The sequence below is a fragment of the Prionailurus bengalensis genome, chromosome E4 (genome assembly GCF_016509475.1).
Source record: "Prionailurus bengalensis isolate Pbe53 chromosome E4, Fcat_Pben_1.1_paternal_pri, whole genome shotgun sequence".
Lineage (NCBI taxonomy): Eukaryota > Metazoa > Chordata > Mammalia > Carnivora > Felidae > Prionailurus > Prionailurus bengalensis.
Genome location: NC_057360.1, coordinates 65,983,519 through 66,002,266, shown reverse-complemented (window position 1 = coordinate 66,002,266; position 18,748 = coordinate 65,983,519).

Sequence of the window (18,748 nt, the reverse complement as noted above, 5' to 3'; positions counted from 1 at the left end):
AGGACCAGAACGGAGGCTGCCTGTGGTGGGGGTGAATGACGTCTCTTAAAGTCGCCTTGGAGGGGTCACGGCAGCTTTACGACGTTTTCAGAATCCATAGCCCACCTATTTCTCTTAAATATATCTTTCCTTTCTCCGCCAGAACGATGTGATAAACACGTGTGTGCGGTTGAAGAGAACTTTTACAAGTGAAAGTTAAAACACGAGGTCCTAAGTGTTGTGTGGCGGTTCATTGGTCAGCTTTCCCCTCCCTACAGGGGACAGACCACATTGTACTTGGGCTCGAGGACATCCTCGAGTGAGGAAATAGGATAATAGCTTAACTTAACGCGGGCTGAAGCACACGAAGACAGCAGGTGGCCTGGGACTCTGACGAGACCTCCGCGTCCTTTCCAGAGATGGCGCACGGCCTTCACTCTGGGTCATCACCCCCAAACGAGAGCTACGACCCTAACACGGGGGCTTCCTTTGCTACTTGGGAAACTCTGTGGCCCTTTCAGGGCTGGTCTTTAAGTTTTAGGCAGGGTGAGGGCGGCCCTTGGTCTGAGCGAATTGTGTGACCCTGCTGAAGTAACCCGCCAGAGGGCTCTGCCCGAGGCCCGGGGGCCTGGGGCACGTCTCCCGAGCTGTCCGATTCTCCTGGCTGCCACGCTGCCTCCCCTGGGGCCTCCGAACTCCCAGTGTCTTCTCAACTCAGGGACACCGCCAGGTTCCCCAAGTTGCCCCCTCCTGGCTGCGCTTAGAAATTCTCCGCAAGGCTTGGGCCAGGGTGAGTGACTCACCTGCGTATGACCCCTGTCTCAGAGACCACCGGCTGACCTGGACAGGCGTCCAGCGTCTGTCCCTGCGTCGGGCCACCGGGTAAGTCCTGCCTGGGGGAGGGGGTCCACTCACGTGACCTGTGGAAGGCAGAAGTAACTGAACTTCTCCTACTGTCTATTCCCCCACAGGCAGATAGATACGCCAGGTTTTCTGCACCTACACTTCAGTCTCCATTCTGTGCATGTCTGTGTGCTCGCAGACGCTTCCTGACACCGGTGTCCTGGGCCCTGGTGTACATCGCCGTGACCTGGTCTTGAATTCGACAGACTAATGATCCCTCCGTCCCCCAGTCACCACTGTGACTCAGTTGTACTAATCACTTTTTAATTTTCTTCAAAAAAAAATTTTTTTTTAACATTTAGAGGCAGAGAGAGGCAGAGCATGAGCAGGGGAGGGGGAGAGAGAGAGAGAGAGAGACAGACAGACAGACAGACAGAATCTGAAGCAGGTTCCAGGCTCTGAGCTGTCAGCACAGAGCCTGACGCAGGGCTCGAACTCACAAACGTGAGATCATGGCCTGAGCCGAAGTCGGCGCTTAACCGACTGAGCCACCCAGGCGCCCCTAATTTTCTTTTTTTTTTAACTAAAAAAATCTTTTTTATTGTTTATTATTTTTGAGAGAGAGAGAGAGCAAGCAGGGGAGGGGCAGAGAGAGACAGAGAGAGAGACAGAATCTGAAGCAGGCTCCAGGCTCTGAGCGCTCAGGACAGAGCCTGACGCGGGGCTCGAACTCACAGACCGCGAGCTCATGACCTGAACTGTAGTCGGCCGCCCAACCGACTGAGCCACCCAGGCGCCCCTCATTTTTTAATTTTCTGTATTTTATGACGTTTGACATCTTGAGGATCTTGCTGGCCAGGAGAGACTGTCCCTCTAGGGCGGGCTGATTCCGAAACTAGCAAATGACTCCCCTAGGCGCTCACCGTTCGTGTGGCACACCAGCCAGCCCACATCCCATGTCCCCAGCCACCCCTGTTCTCTGACTCAACGCCAAGCCAAGATCTCCCCCGTCCTTCACTGACCCAGGGGCAGGTACCAGCGACTGGAGACCCTCTTGCCGGCTGCAGCCCACCTGCCTACCCTGAGCCGCTGAGCTGGCCCTGCCTCGCCTTTGCCCTGGAAACCACAGTCGAGGCTTGGGCCCCGCTTTCCCTCACTCCTGCCTCCTGGCTGAACTTTGCGCTCTCCCACGCAGACTCTTTCCTTGGAGTCTGTAGGTAATAAAACTCTTCTTTCGAAGACAGATGTCTGTGTCTGTCACCTTCCGCACCTGATCTCAGGAAAGCCTGGGACGAGTTCCCACGTCCGGGGAGTCACTTCTGCCGCTCTCAGCCTGCACGTGCTTCTTTCTTATCCAGCAACGTCACAACACCTCTTGCCTGTGTTACACCTCTTACTGCACCAAACACCCGGCTGTTTTCTCTTTCTTACCGGCCTGCTCCTGCAGCCACACGAGGGAGGCTCTGTAAGACAAATCGTCATAGTGCTATTAAAAGTCACGGGTGAAGGGAACCGAGTCTTGCTGGAGAGTGGGGAACATACAGGAGCACTTTGGTGGAAGTCCTGCCTGGTCAGGGAACATTGAGAACAGTGCTCGCCGTGAGGGGGCTTGGGTCTTAGGGCTCCAGACAAGGCTTTGCTTTTCTGGGTTAACCTAGAGGCACTAAGCCTCCACCCTGGAGTCTTTTAAAAGGCTTAGGATGACCAGAGTTCCTTAATGTTCAACAGGACAGGGAGGTGGGTCAGTTCATGGGATAAAATCCATAAATCCTGAAAGTATTTGATGTTATGGAATCGGTCATTACATGGATATTCGGGCCAATGTGATACTCAAACATTTTGGAAATAGAGATACCGCTGCAATATTCTTTGATAGATTGAAGAAATCCTTGACGACATAATGCCACAGGCAGCCAAAATGGCCCTGGGGCCATCTTGGGACTCAGGATGTGGGTGCGAAGGGTGAGCCTGAGTCCAAAATAAAAACTCAGTCGCGAATGGTGCGCCCTAGGCAGCGGCTCCCTCTGGCGGCAGCAACCCGTTCCGCTGGTCACCATGAACACCCTCATCCAGGGCCCCCTCCCGGAGCTGGTGCCTTTGTGGCCCGGAAGGTGGTGGGCTCGTCCTCTGGTGACATCACACAATTTTAGGCAGGGCTGCGGCTCAGAGTTCCTTCCAGATTGGGGGCGGTGGAGACCATGGAAGAGGACGCTGGGGTCAGCAATTGTGTTCTGATGGGGGCCAGAGAGTAAATAATTGAGGCTCTGTGGGCCGCACTGAATGAGTATGTCTGTGTTCCAATAAAACTTTATTTATGGACACCGACGTTTGAATTTCATATAATTCTCCCGTGTCGTGAATTACCGTTCTTTTGATTTTTTTCCAACCCTCTGAAAATGTAAAAATCATTAAAAAAATACACTGAACCTCTGATGGGATTAGAGAATCATTGGTTGTTTTGGGTGCGGTTCTAGTATTGTGATGCACTCCCAATGCCTGTAGATAAAAGAATAGGACGGCTGGAATTTGGTGGCGGTGTGGGTAAGTGTGGGTGTGAGGCTGTGGGAGGGGGTGTGGAAGGGGGTGTGGAGGGGGTGTGGGTGAGGGGAGGGGTGTGGAGGGGGTGCGGAGGGGGTGAAGGGTGTGTGGATGGGGTGTGGGTGAGGGTAGGGGTGTGGAGGGGGTGTGGAGGGAGTGTGAGTGAGGGTAGGGGTGTGGAGGGGGTGTGGGTGTGGAGGGGGTGTGGGTGAGGGTAGGGGTGTGGAGGGGGTGTGAAAGGGGTGTGGAGGGGGTGTGGAGGGGGTGTGGGTGAGGGTAGGGCTGTGGAGGGGGTGTGGGTGAGGGTAAGGGTGTGGAGGGGAAGGCCAGGCCAGAGGGAGGTGGGCCAGTAAAGTTCCCCATGCTATTCTGCCCACTTCCGCGTGTGCGTAAATTCCCTGGAATGCCGCCTAACAAGCAGGGAACAGCATCCTTTTGGCAAATAGCCTCAACCTTTAGAGCCCCCATCTCCCAGGAGCATCATTTAACCTCAGAAAGGCTGGAAGGCTGTGGACTCAACACCGCGGGCATGTGGAGGGAGCCCAGAGGCCCCCGCGGGCTGGCCTCACCCTCCGGTCTGGACAGCACCGTCCTTCCCAGGCTGGCCGCGGTGGCCGGGAGACACTGCTGGCCGAGGGGCCACAGCCGTCGTTAACTGCCGGCCGTTCAGAGAGACGTGCGGGCCAGGTGCAGAGCCCTGGCAGGGGTTTGCTGAGCCCTGGTCCCGGCGCCCGTCTGGCCGCTGTAGCTTTCCAGGGTACAGATGATCTAAAACACGAAGGGAATGAAGACCACTCCTCGTTACACCCGTTTTGGTGGAAACTCCTCAAGATTTACGGCTGCTCTGGGCCGTGGCCGTCGGATGGTGGTCACGGGGAGGCAGATAGACTGTGAGCCTCTCGTATCTATCCTGACGTGGAAGTTGTGATGGGATCGGAATTCGTATTTGCCTGATTTTACAGGAAAGCAGACTCCGTCAAATCGGCAGATTTACCGGTTTTTCAGAACAGCATTGCCAAGATACCCCATGCTTTACGGAAGAATATAATTGAAACACAAAAATGATCTGTGTAGGGCAACTGCTAATGTTACGTGTATTAAGGGGACTGTTTTGAGGAGTTTAATTAAGACAGCTGACTGGATCGTCCTTACACCTACTTGTAATATTTCCTTTCTCTAGTCACGTCTTTGCCGTTAAGGGTGAGAATACGACGCTGTGCCCAGCCTGCACTCCCTTTGTGGCTCCTGCTCTCCCGTATTTCACAGTATCCACATCAACACAAGTTGTAAGCCCCACACACGGCAGCTGTCATTCACGGCTCTGTGAATAGAATATTCTTTTCTTACTATTTTATAAGGGATTCATTTACTTTATTTTATTCATTCATTTTTAAAAGTTTATTTCTTTATTTTGACAGAGAGAGGGAGCACGAGTGGGGTAGGGGCAGAGAGGGAAGGTGAGACAATCCCAAGGAGGCTCTGCATTGTCAGCAGAGAACCTGACTTGAGGCTTGAACCCACGAACCGTGAGATCATGACCTGAGCTGAGACCAAGAGTCAGACGCTTCACCGACGGAGTCACCCGGGCACCCCAGGGATTCAGTTATTGATGTGTTGGACCTCAGTTACAGAGGGTCGAGTGAATCAGATTCCTCAGCTCAGGGTATGTCAGCATCTCTGGTTGGGGCAAGGACATTTTCTTCCACGTATTCATTTATTGTGTTTATCCTCATTAATCACTTCCATTCCCAATTTCATACCTAGACAACTATTTTAATTTTTTTTTGATGTTTATTTATTTTTGAGACAGAGGGAGACAGAACGCGGGTGGGGGAGGGGCAGAGAGAGAGAGAGGGAGACACGGAATCCGAAGCAGGCTCCAGGCTCCGAGCTGTCGGCACAGAGCCGGACACAGGGCTCGAACCCACGCACCGTGAGATCATGACCTGAGCTGAGACCAAGAGTCGAACGCTTCACCGACAGAGTCACCCGGGTGTCCCAGGGATTCAGTTATTGATGTGTTGGACCTCAGTTACAGAGGGTCGAGGGAATCAGGTTCCTCAGCTCAGGATATGTCAGCATCTTCTTGCTCTTTTCCCCCAAATACCTGCTTGAAGACTCTGCCAGGTGTGCAGCTAACCTGCTGTTTACAGTTGCTGTACGATGTGACATGTCCACCACACAGCATCCGTCACTCCCCTTGCGGGACCCAAGTCACCTTTGGTGCCCCAGAGCGGAGACTCGTGCGTATTCCTTCATGGACATGAACACATGGGCACTGTAATAAGGTCGTAATCTTTAGGATACAGAAACATTGTCTCAGCAAAGGTACTGGGTGTGTTTAATGAAAGATTAAGTGAGATTGTAGAGGAGGGCACGGCACGGACTCCCCAGCACACAGTGGTCAGCAACTGGAATTGATGTTGATGAAGGCGCAGCTCCAGGAGCACCCGTGAGCTCCCTCCACCTACCGATCCGGAATAAGCTGCTCCCGTGGCCCCAGTTTCTCACTCTTCACCCACACTCTCCTGTCGTGGAGGGTCCTGGAGAGTAGGTATTCTGGCACGTGGAAGACCACACGCATAGGGAAGGAGGGGGGGTGCTCTGATCCTTCCATCCGTACAGCCTCTCCGCAACAGGAGCCATTCATAAAGGGAGGGCCTCTGTGACCAACAAACCAAAACAAGCAGCCGGACAACAGGGGTCCCCTCCCCTAGAGGGACAAGGGGCCGTGACCCTGTGTGTGGCAGGGTAGCAGGCGCAGAGAAGGGGTCCTTGGCTCAGTTATGCTCATCATCCGTAAGGGCAGATGCGCCTTCTTATCTGGGATTTTGGGTGGGTAGGTGCGTGGGTGTTCTCCTTGACCCTCGAAAGCAAAGACTTTAAGGCTACTGTCATTCGGGTTTCACTTTTTTTGCCCAAGGACACCATGTGCCTCATTGGGGCCAGATGTTCAAATCGATGTGTCTGCTCGTGCCCACTAAGAACACACAAGTATTTATTGGTCTTTCCAGCAATGTAGCAGGTAAAGAGCAGGTGATGACAGAGAGCAGGTGTCTTTCTGTGGAAGCATGGCCCCCCAGCAAACCAGGAGACAAAGCGGGGAGGCATCCCACACCTACATGGCAAGCCATCTATAGCCTCCTTCATTTTAAGCCCTAAATCAATAGTTTAAACAAATGTAGATTCCATGTGACAGAAGAGACAGGAAGATGTGTGGCTTCCTATTGTTTAGATGTCTACTTTTGCCATATTGACTATTAAAAAGTTACTGTAACCTCAAGATGAAGGCATCAGCATCTTCTTAGCAGGTGATAATTCCAGTCTCCCGGAGCTTTAATGAGAAGTGACTCACCGAAGCTTCTGCCTAGGTCTGCTGTTCACTGAATCAAAATCGATGAGTCTTGCCTATACTTCCCGAATGTAACCCCAGCCAAATCAAATGGGAGCCTCGTAGCTAGTGTCTCATCACTCTCACGGTGTAAATCATCAGACATCAAAATAACTCCTTTCATACCTGCCTGGATGATAAGCTTAGCACGTTCGTTACATAGGAACAAGGAAACGTACCTTTCACACTTGTGGTGTGCAATCTGTGTTCATGATGGCATTCAGCTCTGCGTGGCACACGTCAGGGTGTTTGGTATTTAGCTTGCTGTCTGCCATTTCCCTCCAAGGGATCTGGTTGTCACGGAACCTGCTTGGCATCCCACTGTATCCTGTCATGTTTTCTGCACTCATGAATCATGCTCTGACCTGGCAGCTGGGATCTTTGCTTCTTGGTGTCGATAAGAAGGCCACTGCCAAGGGGTGCCTGGGTGGCTCAGTCGGTTGAGCGTCCGACTTCGGCTCAAGTCATGATCTCGCAGTCTGTGAGTTCGAGCCCCGCGTCGGGCTCTGTGCTGACAGCTCAGAGCCTGGAGCCTGCTTTGGATTCTGTGTCTCCCTCTCTCTTTGCCCCTCCCCCTCCCCTTCCCCTGCTCATGCTCTGTCTCTCTCTCTCTCTCTGTCAAAAATAAATAAACATTTAAAAAAATTATAAAAAAAAAAAGAAGGCCACTGCCATGAAATACTCAGCCCATCCCACATAGTTGCCCCTTTCGTGCAGAAAACCCCATTAATGCTAAACCTGCTTGGCTAGACCCCCTCCCAGTCACCCACACTGGGTCTGCAAGCCTGCAGGCTGGTTTTGGTCCCCAGCCACTGCCACCAAAGCACACCTAGGCCATTCAGTGATCTCTTAAATTAGCCATTTAGCTCATTGATTTTCAGCGTTTCATTCTGAAAACAGAAGTGTTTTCAAGTCTAGGCAAAAATGGAGGGGACTTCAGGGGTGATTTCAATACAGTTCTCACTATTCTTAGAAAGTAGAGTAGCCAGGGGCACCTGGGTGGCTCAGTCAGTTAAGCCACTGACTTCAGCTCAGGTCACGGTCTCGGTTTGTGGGTTCGAGCCCCATATCGGGTTCTGTGCTGACAGCTCAGAACCTGGACCCTGCTTGGGATTCTGTGTCTCCCTCTCTCTCTGCCCCTCCCCCTCCCCTTCCCCTGCTCATGCTCTGTCTCTGCCTCTCTCTCTCTCTCCCTCAAAAGTAAATAAACATTAAAAAAGAAATTTAGAGGGGCGCCTGGGTGGCGCAGTCGGTTAAGCGTCCGACTTTAGCCAGGTCACGATCTCGCGGTCCGGGAGTTCGAGCCCCGTGTCAGGCTCCGGGCTGATGGCTCGGAGCCTGGAGCCTGTTTCCGATTCTGTGTCTCCCTCTCTCTCTGCCCCTCCCCGTTCATGCTCTGTCTCTCTCTGTCCCAAAAATAAATAAATGTTGAAAAAAAAATTAAAAAAAAAAAAAGAAATTTAGAAAGTAGAGCAGCAAACACATCACAGCTTTGCAAGGTTTGAGTAACAAAGTAAAGATATGAATCGAGCCGCTGATGGGTAGACTCCTGTCCGAAACTGGGCCGTGTGTCTCACAGGTACCGATATGTTGTGTTTTTATTGTTCTTTAGCCCTAAATTCTTGTACATTTTTAGCATGATTTCTCCTTGGATCAATGAGTTCCCCAGAAGTATGTTTTTATACCAAGTATACGTGCAGCTATAAACATTTACCTTTTTCGGCGGACACTGGTATGCTTTGATTCCTCTCTCTCTATCTTTCTGGTACCTACTAGTGGCTTGGCTTTGCCGTCTCCGTGAAGCTCACAGAAAGCTCAACAGTCTGTGTTGGATGATCTGCCCGTGATCTTTCGGAGCTTTCTAGGTGTGTAACGAATTGCTTTTTTCTTTTGTTGCTTTTTATCTCCTTTCATTAACGTCTTTGTCTTTACCTTTTGACAATATAATTATTATGCATCTTGGTGTGGGTCACTTTGGATTTATCTTATTTGGTGATTGCTTTGGGCTTCCTGGATCTGGATGTTCGTTTCTTCCTCCATGCCATGCACGTTGCTGGTCATTTCTATGAACAAGTTTTTTGCCCCCTTTTCTCTCTCCTCTCTTTCTGAGACCCGCGTAATAACGTGTATATGAGTCTGCTTGATCATGTTCCATAAATCCTGTAAACTGTCTTCTCTCTTTTTCATCTTTTCTCCTCTGTATCTCTTACCCTCTCTTTTGTATTTTTCCATTCCTTATCTTTTTACTGCATTCAGGACAAGTGCCTCAGAAGTATCTTCCTTCCCTCTAAATCATTCCTCAGCTATATCTATTATGCTCTTTGACACATCCATGGAGTTCATTACATCATCAGTTTACCTTTAATTTCTAGATAGTCGCTTCTTTTTTTTTAATATGAAATTTATTGTCAAATTGGTTTCCATACAACACCCAGTGCTCATCCCAACAGGTGACCTCCTCAATGCCCATCACCCACCCTCCCCCCCACCCCCCATCAACCCTCAGTTTGTTCTCAGTTTTTAAGAGTCTCTTATGGTTTGACTCCCTCCCTCTCTATTTTTTTTCCTTCCCCTCCCCCATGGTCACTTCTGAAAGGTTTTTATGTACAGTTGTCTTTGTAATTACATTCTCAGTTGTCTTTCAGAATTCCACATTCCAATTCCAACAACCACAATATTTTAGTCCTAGGTAATTGACTTATATTGTTTTGTGTTTCTACTGGCATAAGGGCTTGGTAATCTTTGAGGTCATAATTGTTTTTAATCTATGTGAATTTGGCCAGCATAATTGAAGAAATCTTTTTTCCAAAGACAATTTGCCTTTGCCCTGACCACTATTGAGATCTGGCCTCAGACTGGGTGTTTCAGACCCAGTTTTCACTTCCTTGCAGCACACTTCCTCTGGAACTCATCCCAGGGATACCATGCCCTGCTCTGCTTCTGCACCCTTAGTTTGGACCCTGTCACCCTTGGTTCCCCACTGCCCCGTTTCCTGCTTTTCTGGTGTCAGCCGTATACCTCTCTGGCATCCCCTCGGCATCCTGGAAGCCCAGTTTCTGCCTCTTCTGCTGCAACAACTCCAGGCTCTGCTTGTGTTTTCTCTGTCTGTTTGCTTTGGAAGAAGTAGAGTTAGAGAGATCCTGACCTTTGTGTGTCACAGCCTCTAAGAATATGTCCTGTCTGTGTTCTGTTTGCACAGGAGGACCAACTAGCCTCATGAAAGAAAAACGGAGTCCTTGATCTCACACCGAGATTTAAACATAACTGTGTTCTTTTCTCTCTTCCTTTCTTTTCACCAAGCAGGAGATAAGTATGGGGAGAACCAGATCAGAGAAAAAAATGATGAAACTATAGTTTTCCTTGCAGTGGCTATGATTTATACACAATAAGCAATTTTCTGGCTGGGATATGAAAGGATGTGGAAGATCTTTGTTTCCATAGTAACACCAATAATTTCAGATATTATAAAAATTGTACTTATCTATGAAACTATTGAAGAGAGGTAGAAACAAGGAAACCCCCAACGGACTGATTTCCAGAGAGAGGCACAGCTATGGAGGCAACATTGGAGGAGAAAGCCTGCCAGCCCTCAGAGGGATGAGCCGGGAGTGGTGGAGGTGAGCTGGGGTCAGTGGTTTCAGAGACCCTGAAATGCAGCAATAATTTACTTGACTGAACAATTCTCCCTGGCTTCCCACTCCTGTTGTGCTGAGAAAAGGACAGTGTGGGTGGGGCCGTAAAGCAGAAAAGACTCTGGCCTCACGTGTCCTTGCGATTTCTAGAAACAGATGGCTTTTCTACCACGGACTCAAAAAATGAAACACGTTCAACTCCCACCAGGTTCCAGGATCAAACACTGATGAGACCAAAGTAGTCAGACTTGGCAGGAACCGCTGTGACTCTAGGAGGTAGACTAAGAGATGAGGTCAATTTTAAAAACTGCCACCTAAGCCAAGATTAATTTCATACCTGGGGCAATCTGAGTAATCACCTCCTTGCTTTAACAGTCATGTATTGGAAAGAGATTGCACAGTCTTGGAAATAAAAATGGAGAAGTGCGCCTGGGTGGCTCAGTTGGTTAAACATATGGCTTCGGCTCAGGTCATGATCTCTTGGTTCATGGATCTGAGCCCCACATTGGGCTCTGTGCTGATGGCTCGGAGCCTGGAGCCTGCTTTGGATTCTGTGTCTCCCTCTCTCTCTATCCCTCCCCTGCTCACACACACACTCTCTCTCAAAAATAATAAATAAATGTTAAAACAGAGTTATTTAGAAAGTTATTTAAAAAAAGCAATAGAGGGGCGCCTGGGTGGTTCAGTTGGTTGAGTGTCCAACTTCCGCTCAGGTCAGGATCGCACGGTTCGTGAGTTTGAGCCCCACGTTGGACTCTATGTTGACAGCTCAGAGCCTGGAGCCTGATTCAGATTCTGTGTCTCCCTCTCTCTCTGTCCCTCCGCCGCTCATGCTCTGTCTCTCTCTCTGTCAAAAATAAATAAACATTAAAAAAAATTTAGAAAAAGAAATAGAAACAAAGCAGAGGAACTGAGTAATTCCGTCTCCACATTGTCTATGGACAATGTCTAGCACGTCATAAAACATCATGAGGTATGTGAGGAAATTGAGATGCATGAAAAATAATAATAAGAAGAAACAGATCAACTGATAACCCAGATGTTGAAACCAGAAGAAACGAAACTTAAAATTAGTATTATCAATATGTTTGGCTTGTGTCACTGCCTTTTTCCATTCAAAATACATGAAGCCTTTTTCCAAATGAAGCCTTTTTCCATTCAAAATACATATATGTATTTAGAAATTTATAAGTCAAGCTAAAAAGAATGGGTGAACAAATGGGAATCTCATAGAATGTATGAAAATTTTAATAATGCACAGAATGTGTTCTGGAAAAAGAAAAGCATATTGGAGGACCTTGCCAACAGAATAAACACTGCAGAAGAAAGAGTCAGTGATCTGGAAGAAAGGGTCATAAAATTTTCTGAAAGAAAACACTGGGGAAAAAGGCTGAAAAGCTAAAATAACTGAACAATATCTTTGACTTGGGTTATAAGAATTGGATAGAGGCAGAACACTGCTTTTAGGAATAATGGTCAAATTTTACCCAGTGTGGATGGAAGAATATGAGTTCACAAAATTCAAAAATCCTAGTAAATCCCAAGCAGGATACCTTCCAAGGAAACCACACCCATGTATGTCATAGTGAATATGCAGAAAACCAAAAATAAAGAGAAAATCCTAAAAGCGGTCATGACAAAAAGCCAGTATGTATAGGACAAAGGTAAGAAGAGTATTGCCTTCCCACTAGAAAGGTAAGCTAGAGGTCAATGGAATGGTATCTTTCCAGTGTTGAGACACAAACAAAACTGTAGACTTAAAATTCTACAGAATGCTGGAAATATCCAGCAAAACTATCCTTCTGAACTAAAGGTCAAGTAAAGATATTTTCTGATAAATGAGAGCTGAGAAGATTTGTTGCCAGTAGACTTACTAAGAAATGCACCTGGCAGTCTTTGAGGATAAAAAGAAACGATACCAACTGTAACTCGGATATAAAAGAGGGACTGGAGAGATCTGGGAATGGTAAGTCACAGGAATATTTCATAATGATAAAATGATCAATTCATAAAGAAGGCAAACAAATCCTAACTGTCAATGCGCCTAGTAACAGAATTCCATAATTCATGATGGGAAGATTGGTAGAATCAAAGGGACAAATAAATAAAAATCATGATTGGAGATTTTGACACACCTGTTTTCAGTAACTGATAGAATAAATGAACAAAAATCAATAAGGGTATAGAAGATTCAAACAACACTATCACCAACATGACCTATTGAGCATTAATTACATCTTACAAATTCCGAATATATGTTTTTTCCCACCACACACGAAACGCTAATCATTGGAGACCACACGCGAGGCCATAAAGTAGTCTCAGTAATACGAGAGAATTGAAATCACTCTGAGTGTATTCTCTGATTACCATGGAATTGAATTGGGAATCAATAATAATAAGACATCTAAAAAAATTCAAATATTTGAAAGTTAAGCAGCACAATTCCAAATAATTCATGGGTTAATGAAGGATTCAAAAGGGAGATTAGAAAATATTTGTAACTGAAGGGTGATAAAGACATAGCCTATCAGAATGCATGAGATTCTTCAGAAGTGGTGCAAAGCAAGGAGCCACAGAGTTCAAATACTTGTATTAAAACAACAGTAAAGAAAATTTAAAATCAGTGATCTAGGCATGCCTCTTAAGAAGCAAGAACAGAGGTGCTTGGGTGGCTCAGTCAGTTAAGCATCCGACTTTGGTTCAGGTCATAATCTCACGGTTCGTGAGTTCAAGCCCCGCGTCAGGCCCTGTGGGGACGGCTCAGAGCCTGGAGCCTGCTCTGGATTCTGTGTCTCCCTCTCTCTCTGCCCTTCCCCAACTCGCTTTCTCTCTGTCTCTCAAAAAAATGAATAAATGTTAAAAAAAGAAAAAAAAAAGAGGCAAGAACAGAACAAAGTAAACCCAACAGATTAATTCAATTGATAGATACTTATCCAACATGATCAAGAAAAGAGAGAGAAAAAACAAATGATCCGTATTAAGTATAAAAAGATATTACCACACATCCTTATTAAAGGAATATAGTGGGACTTGTAGGAAAACTTTATGCCAATATATTTGAAAATGTGGATTAAAAGCAAAAAGTTCCCTATTTATGATCTCTGTGTATCCCTAATAAGAAAAACTTACAAAGAAATGATAAGAAAAGAAAAATTAACACCAATATTTCTTATAAACTCAGGCACAAAAACCCTTAACACAATTTAATAAAATCTAGCAGTGTATTGAACAGGTGGGGTTTACCCCAGATGAGGAAGATCGGCTTGATATTTGAAAATCGAACATTTGAATTCGCCATGTTGGCAGAATATAGGAGGGTGATCATATTATTTCAACAGATACAGGTAAAACATTTGAAACACCCACCACCTCCTCATGATAAAAACTTCCAGTAATCTAGGAATAAAGGAGAACTTTCTCAATTTGATGAAGGGCGTCACCAGACGACATCTGACTAAATGGGGACATTTAGCTAACACCAGACTAAATGGGGACATTGTATGCTTTTCCTCTAAGATTGGAGCCAGGAAATGCTGATTGTATTCAGCATTGCACTGGTTGTCCCATCCTTATTAACTAAGAGCTAATAAGGCAAAGAAAGAAATTACAGCCATAAACTCTCAAACCAGAAGCTTAGCTCTCTTTGTTTGTAGGTGACATGATAATTTATATGATGGAGAACATTTCCTCCTGTTGCGGGCTCTTTTCTCAGCCCAGAATCTGCCCAGGTAGTATACAGTCTGCAAAGTACACAGCCCAATTAGCAACATAATAAACTAATCTGGGACAAAGGAAGATCATGGATTATCTCATTAAAATGGAAATCAACGAGCTCAACTGTTTTTGCTTCATCTAAATTTTAAAATAAACGTAAATAGCAGCAAAACCAACACAAAAGAAAATTTATAGTGGCTAAAACTGTATATAATAACATTTAGATCTGTACAATTCCATTTGGGAAAGTTCCATTTTGGAGTAAATAATGGCTACAAAAGAAAAACCACAGAAGCAAATCCTTTACAGGTAAAATTCAACCTCTGAATTGCCAGTTAGCTTTTACCATGTACATATATTTCTTTCATATGAAAAAGAGTTGATCCAGTGAATATAAATATATTTATATTTAATAAAATATAAATAAAATATAAATATAATATTTTGTTTAAATAAAATATAAATAAATTGGGGAAAAAAAAGAAATCATTTCATTGTGGTTTTAAAATAAGGGAATTAAACTGGCCTAATGGAATTTACGTGGTATACTTTTTCATAGATACTTTAATTTGGAGATTTAAGCAGAATGCCTCTCCAAAGCCAGAGAAATTAGGACTTTTAGATTACAAATGTGAAAAAGAGATCTCATTTAAGGCTAACTGTAACTGTGGGAAAAAATATGGGGGAAGTAGCCCACAGTTAGATAAAATCCTCTGCTTACGGCAAAGTCTTACTACAAAGCTCCCCACATCAATGTAGTTCACTTCCAAGGTACCAGGTCATGTTTGCCTTCCTTCCTTAAAGTGATGGGTTCAGATAAGGATCCCAACAGATGAACAGATGTCACTGCAGGTGACTGTCCACATCAGGCACTGAGGTTTTAATTCAGAACCGGTGAGTCTGAGCAGCATAGAATTCTCGGTGGGGACTCTCTTTAGACACTATCAAACCGTGGGAACTTGATGGTGGTGAATGTCTGTATTTCACCACTAGACGTCACTGGGAGTTAGTTACCGAACAGACCAGCGGTCTTGAAGTCTCCCTATGAAAGAATTCATTGACTTTGTGTATATATCTTTTGTTTGTTTGCTTATACAAACTTGATGGTTTCAGGCACCTCCTGTGTCCTGCCTCACGCTCCTCAGCCCAGCTGTTGCAAAGGCAACTGGTTAGAGAATCTAGCTGCAGCCACTCTGCCTATCTCCTGCGTTTTTGTGCTAAGAATTTTCTCACGTTTCTCACGTTTTCTCCAGAGTTTCTCATTCTTTAGGTCAGGAAAGAGGTCCAAGAAGTTGCATTTCTTACAATTTCCAGATGATGCTGATTCTGTTGGTCTGGGGATCACACTGTGAAAACCACCGTAGTATTTTACTTTGAGAAGCTTAATTATTTTACCTTTTACATTTAGATCTACAATATACCTGGACCTGATTTTTGTGCATGGTGTAAAATAGGAGTAGCATCTTATTTTTTTCAATGTTAGTCACTTGATTAATACTAGCGATATGCAATACCAATTACATTGTGTCCATATAGATGGATCTGGTTTTTTTTTTTTACGAGTGACTTAATTAACATTAAAAATTTTTTTTTAACTTAATTTTTTATTTTTAAAGTTTACATCTAAATTAGTTAGTATATAGTGAAGCAATGCTTTCAGTAGATTCCTTAATGCCCCTCCCCCATTTAGCCCATCCCCCCTCCCACAACCCCTCCAGCAACCCTCAGTTTGTTCTCCATATTTATGAGTCTGTTTTGTTTGGTCCCCCTCCCTGTTTTTATATTATTTTTGTTTCCCTTCCCTTATGTTCATCTGTTTTTGTTTCTTTTTTTTTAATGTTTATTCATTTTGAGAGAGAGGGAGAGGAAGAGAGAGAGAGAGAAACAGAGACAGAGTGTGAGTGGGGGAGGGGCAGAGAGACAGAAGGAGACAGAATCTGAAGCAGGCTCCAGGCTCTGAGCTGTCAGCACAGAGCCCAATGCAAGCCTCGAACCATGAGATCATGACCTGAGCTGAAGTCGGACGTCCAACCGACTGAGCCATCCAGGCACCCTTATATGGATCTGTTCCTGAACTCGTTATTCTGGTTCTATCTTCTGGAAGTCTATCCCTGTGCCATTAATTATTTTAGATTTATAAGAAATCTTAATACTCATAAGAGTAACTCTTCACCTTCAAGTGCACCTCGTGGAAGAGGAGGAAAAATGAGTTTTTTGGGGGGGGGGGCTCCATAAAGAAAAACCAAAATTACTTGTACATTTTAGAAAACAGATGTTGACTTAAACATACCTATCAGGGCAATAGTTATTAATAAGAAAACAATACAGAGTTATAGGCTTTGGGGAGGTTAAAGGTTACTTTCATAAGCCAGAGCAATAGTCTCTGAAGTCTAGAAATCAACAACATCCCTGTTTTAAAAAACCACATTTGAAAGTGAAGGTTTTGAAAAGTGAAAATATCCAGTGTTATGGGCTGAGCTGTGTCTCCCTGAAATTTATATGCTAAAGCCCTAACCCTTAGTATCTCAGAATGTTACTGTATTTGGAAATAGGCCTTTAAAGAGTAATTAAAATGAGGCCATAGGGTGGGCCCTAGTCCACTATGAGTGGTGTCCTTAAAAGAAGAGGAAATTTGGACCCAAAGAGCCAGCAGGGATGCACAGAGGAAATATGAGGTGCAGACACAGAGGTAAGATGGGTGTCCACCTACAAGCCAAAGAGAGAGTCCTCAGAAGGAACCAAACCTGTTGACATCTTGGTCCTGGACTTCTGGTCTCTAGAACCAGTAGAAATCCATGTCTGAGCCACGCAGTCTGTGGTACTTTGTCATGGCTGCCCCAGCAGACCAATACAAAGTTTTCTTCTAGTGACTTGGGCAGTGGGCAAGATAGCAAAGTAAACAAGCATACAACAGTCCTTGCAGGATAATAAATGAACATTACATAGCATTTTCAGAACATATTATGGAAAAGCAAAACCTTCTTAAAATAGTTTTTTGTAGAGGATGCTCTAAGTAGAACTTTAAGTAAACAACATAGAGCAAAAGCGTATCCTTACCTACTCTCTATCTGATAACAAGGGTCCTGGCAAAATAAACCAGATCAAAAAAAAAAAAAAAAGCGATCAGTACATCCCTAGTTGTTACTTACTCCATCCACTGAGCTTGTTGTTTTTAAATTCTTTTAAATGTTTATTTATTTTTGAGAGACAGAGCGAGACAGAGTGTGAGCAGGGGAGGGCTAGAGAGAGGGAGACACAGAATCAGAAGCAGGCTCCAGGGTCTGAGCTGTCAGCACAGAGCCGGACGTGGGGCTCGAACCACGAGCTGTGAGAACATGACCTGAGCTGAATTTGGATGCCTAACCGACTGAGCCACCCAGGCGCCCCCATCCACTTAGCTTTTAATTACAGTGGTTAGAATTTTTATTTCTAGAAGCTTTAATTTGCTATTAAAAAATCTTTCTCATAGGTTTTGATAACGGCTTTTTCTTTTCTGGTATTATTTCTTTTTATATCTTTCAGCTTTTAAAATATAATTTCCCCTATGTGTGATTTCTTGAGGGATCTAACGTATTACTTATCTGTCTGCTAACTTAACTTCATGATGAATTATTTTTCTCCGTGTTCTTTAATTTTGGGTTGTGCCCTTATATTAGGAAAGGCTTTATGTGTGGGAATCCTTTGCAGCTTGTTGATGAGGGTGGCTCTTTTGAGATTAACTTTGTGTTAAAATTCACCAAGTGTCACAAGGAATCATCTGTTATTTTAATTTACTGCATTGTGTACTCCAGGGTCACACAAGTAGAATATTGTGAACCCCAATATCACACTTGTGATTAGTAATTCTTACAATGAGAAACAAGCAAACAAAGAAGCCAACATTCAGAGAATACACGGATGGACAACTTCCTCTTCTGTACAATTGGGTGTGTTGTTCCTGGTCCCTCCTGTCACTGAGGGAGACGACAGCAGAAGCTTCCGTGGCAACTTTCACCTATTTGCCTGGTCTCAGGACTTGTCACCTGATTCAAGCAAAGCGGCCAGAACAACTAGCCTTCAGGCAACCCACACAGCGTCTTATATGCTCATGTGCCATGTTGGTCTTGCCAGTTTCCCATTTCTTCTTGTTTTATTCTCTGAGTGTTTCCCTTATTTCATTATGAATGCAACTCTGCATTAAAAAAGAACTAAAAGACTTTTAAAAATCTTGCATTTCTGAGGGTTTTTATTATATCCCCTTTGCAAGTTGTGGAGCATGCCTTCTTGCCAGAAATAGAATCCATAACCGTTCGGTATATGTGCACACAGGAATCCAAGGGTCATATGAGAAAACAATGCCTTAGGTGTGAAAGTGGAAGGAAAGACTGAAGTTGGATTGAATGGGTGGGGAGTAGGAGGACAGGGAGGGGAGGTCCAGGGAGCTGAGATGAAGGTGAGGTGAACCATGGCTACCGAGTGGGGAGGAGCAGAACACATGGACGGAAGGAGACAGGAACACAGGAAGACACAGGAAGACAGGAACACAGGAAGAATTTCAGATCCCAAAGCGCTGTTAGAAAATATTCCGTTCTTTCAGCACAGCCATGTTGCCGATGAGGAAATGGAGGCCAGATACTGATATGATTTCGCCAACTCACTGCATCCAGTG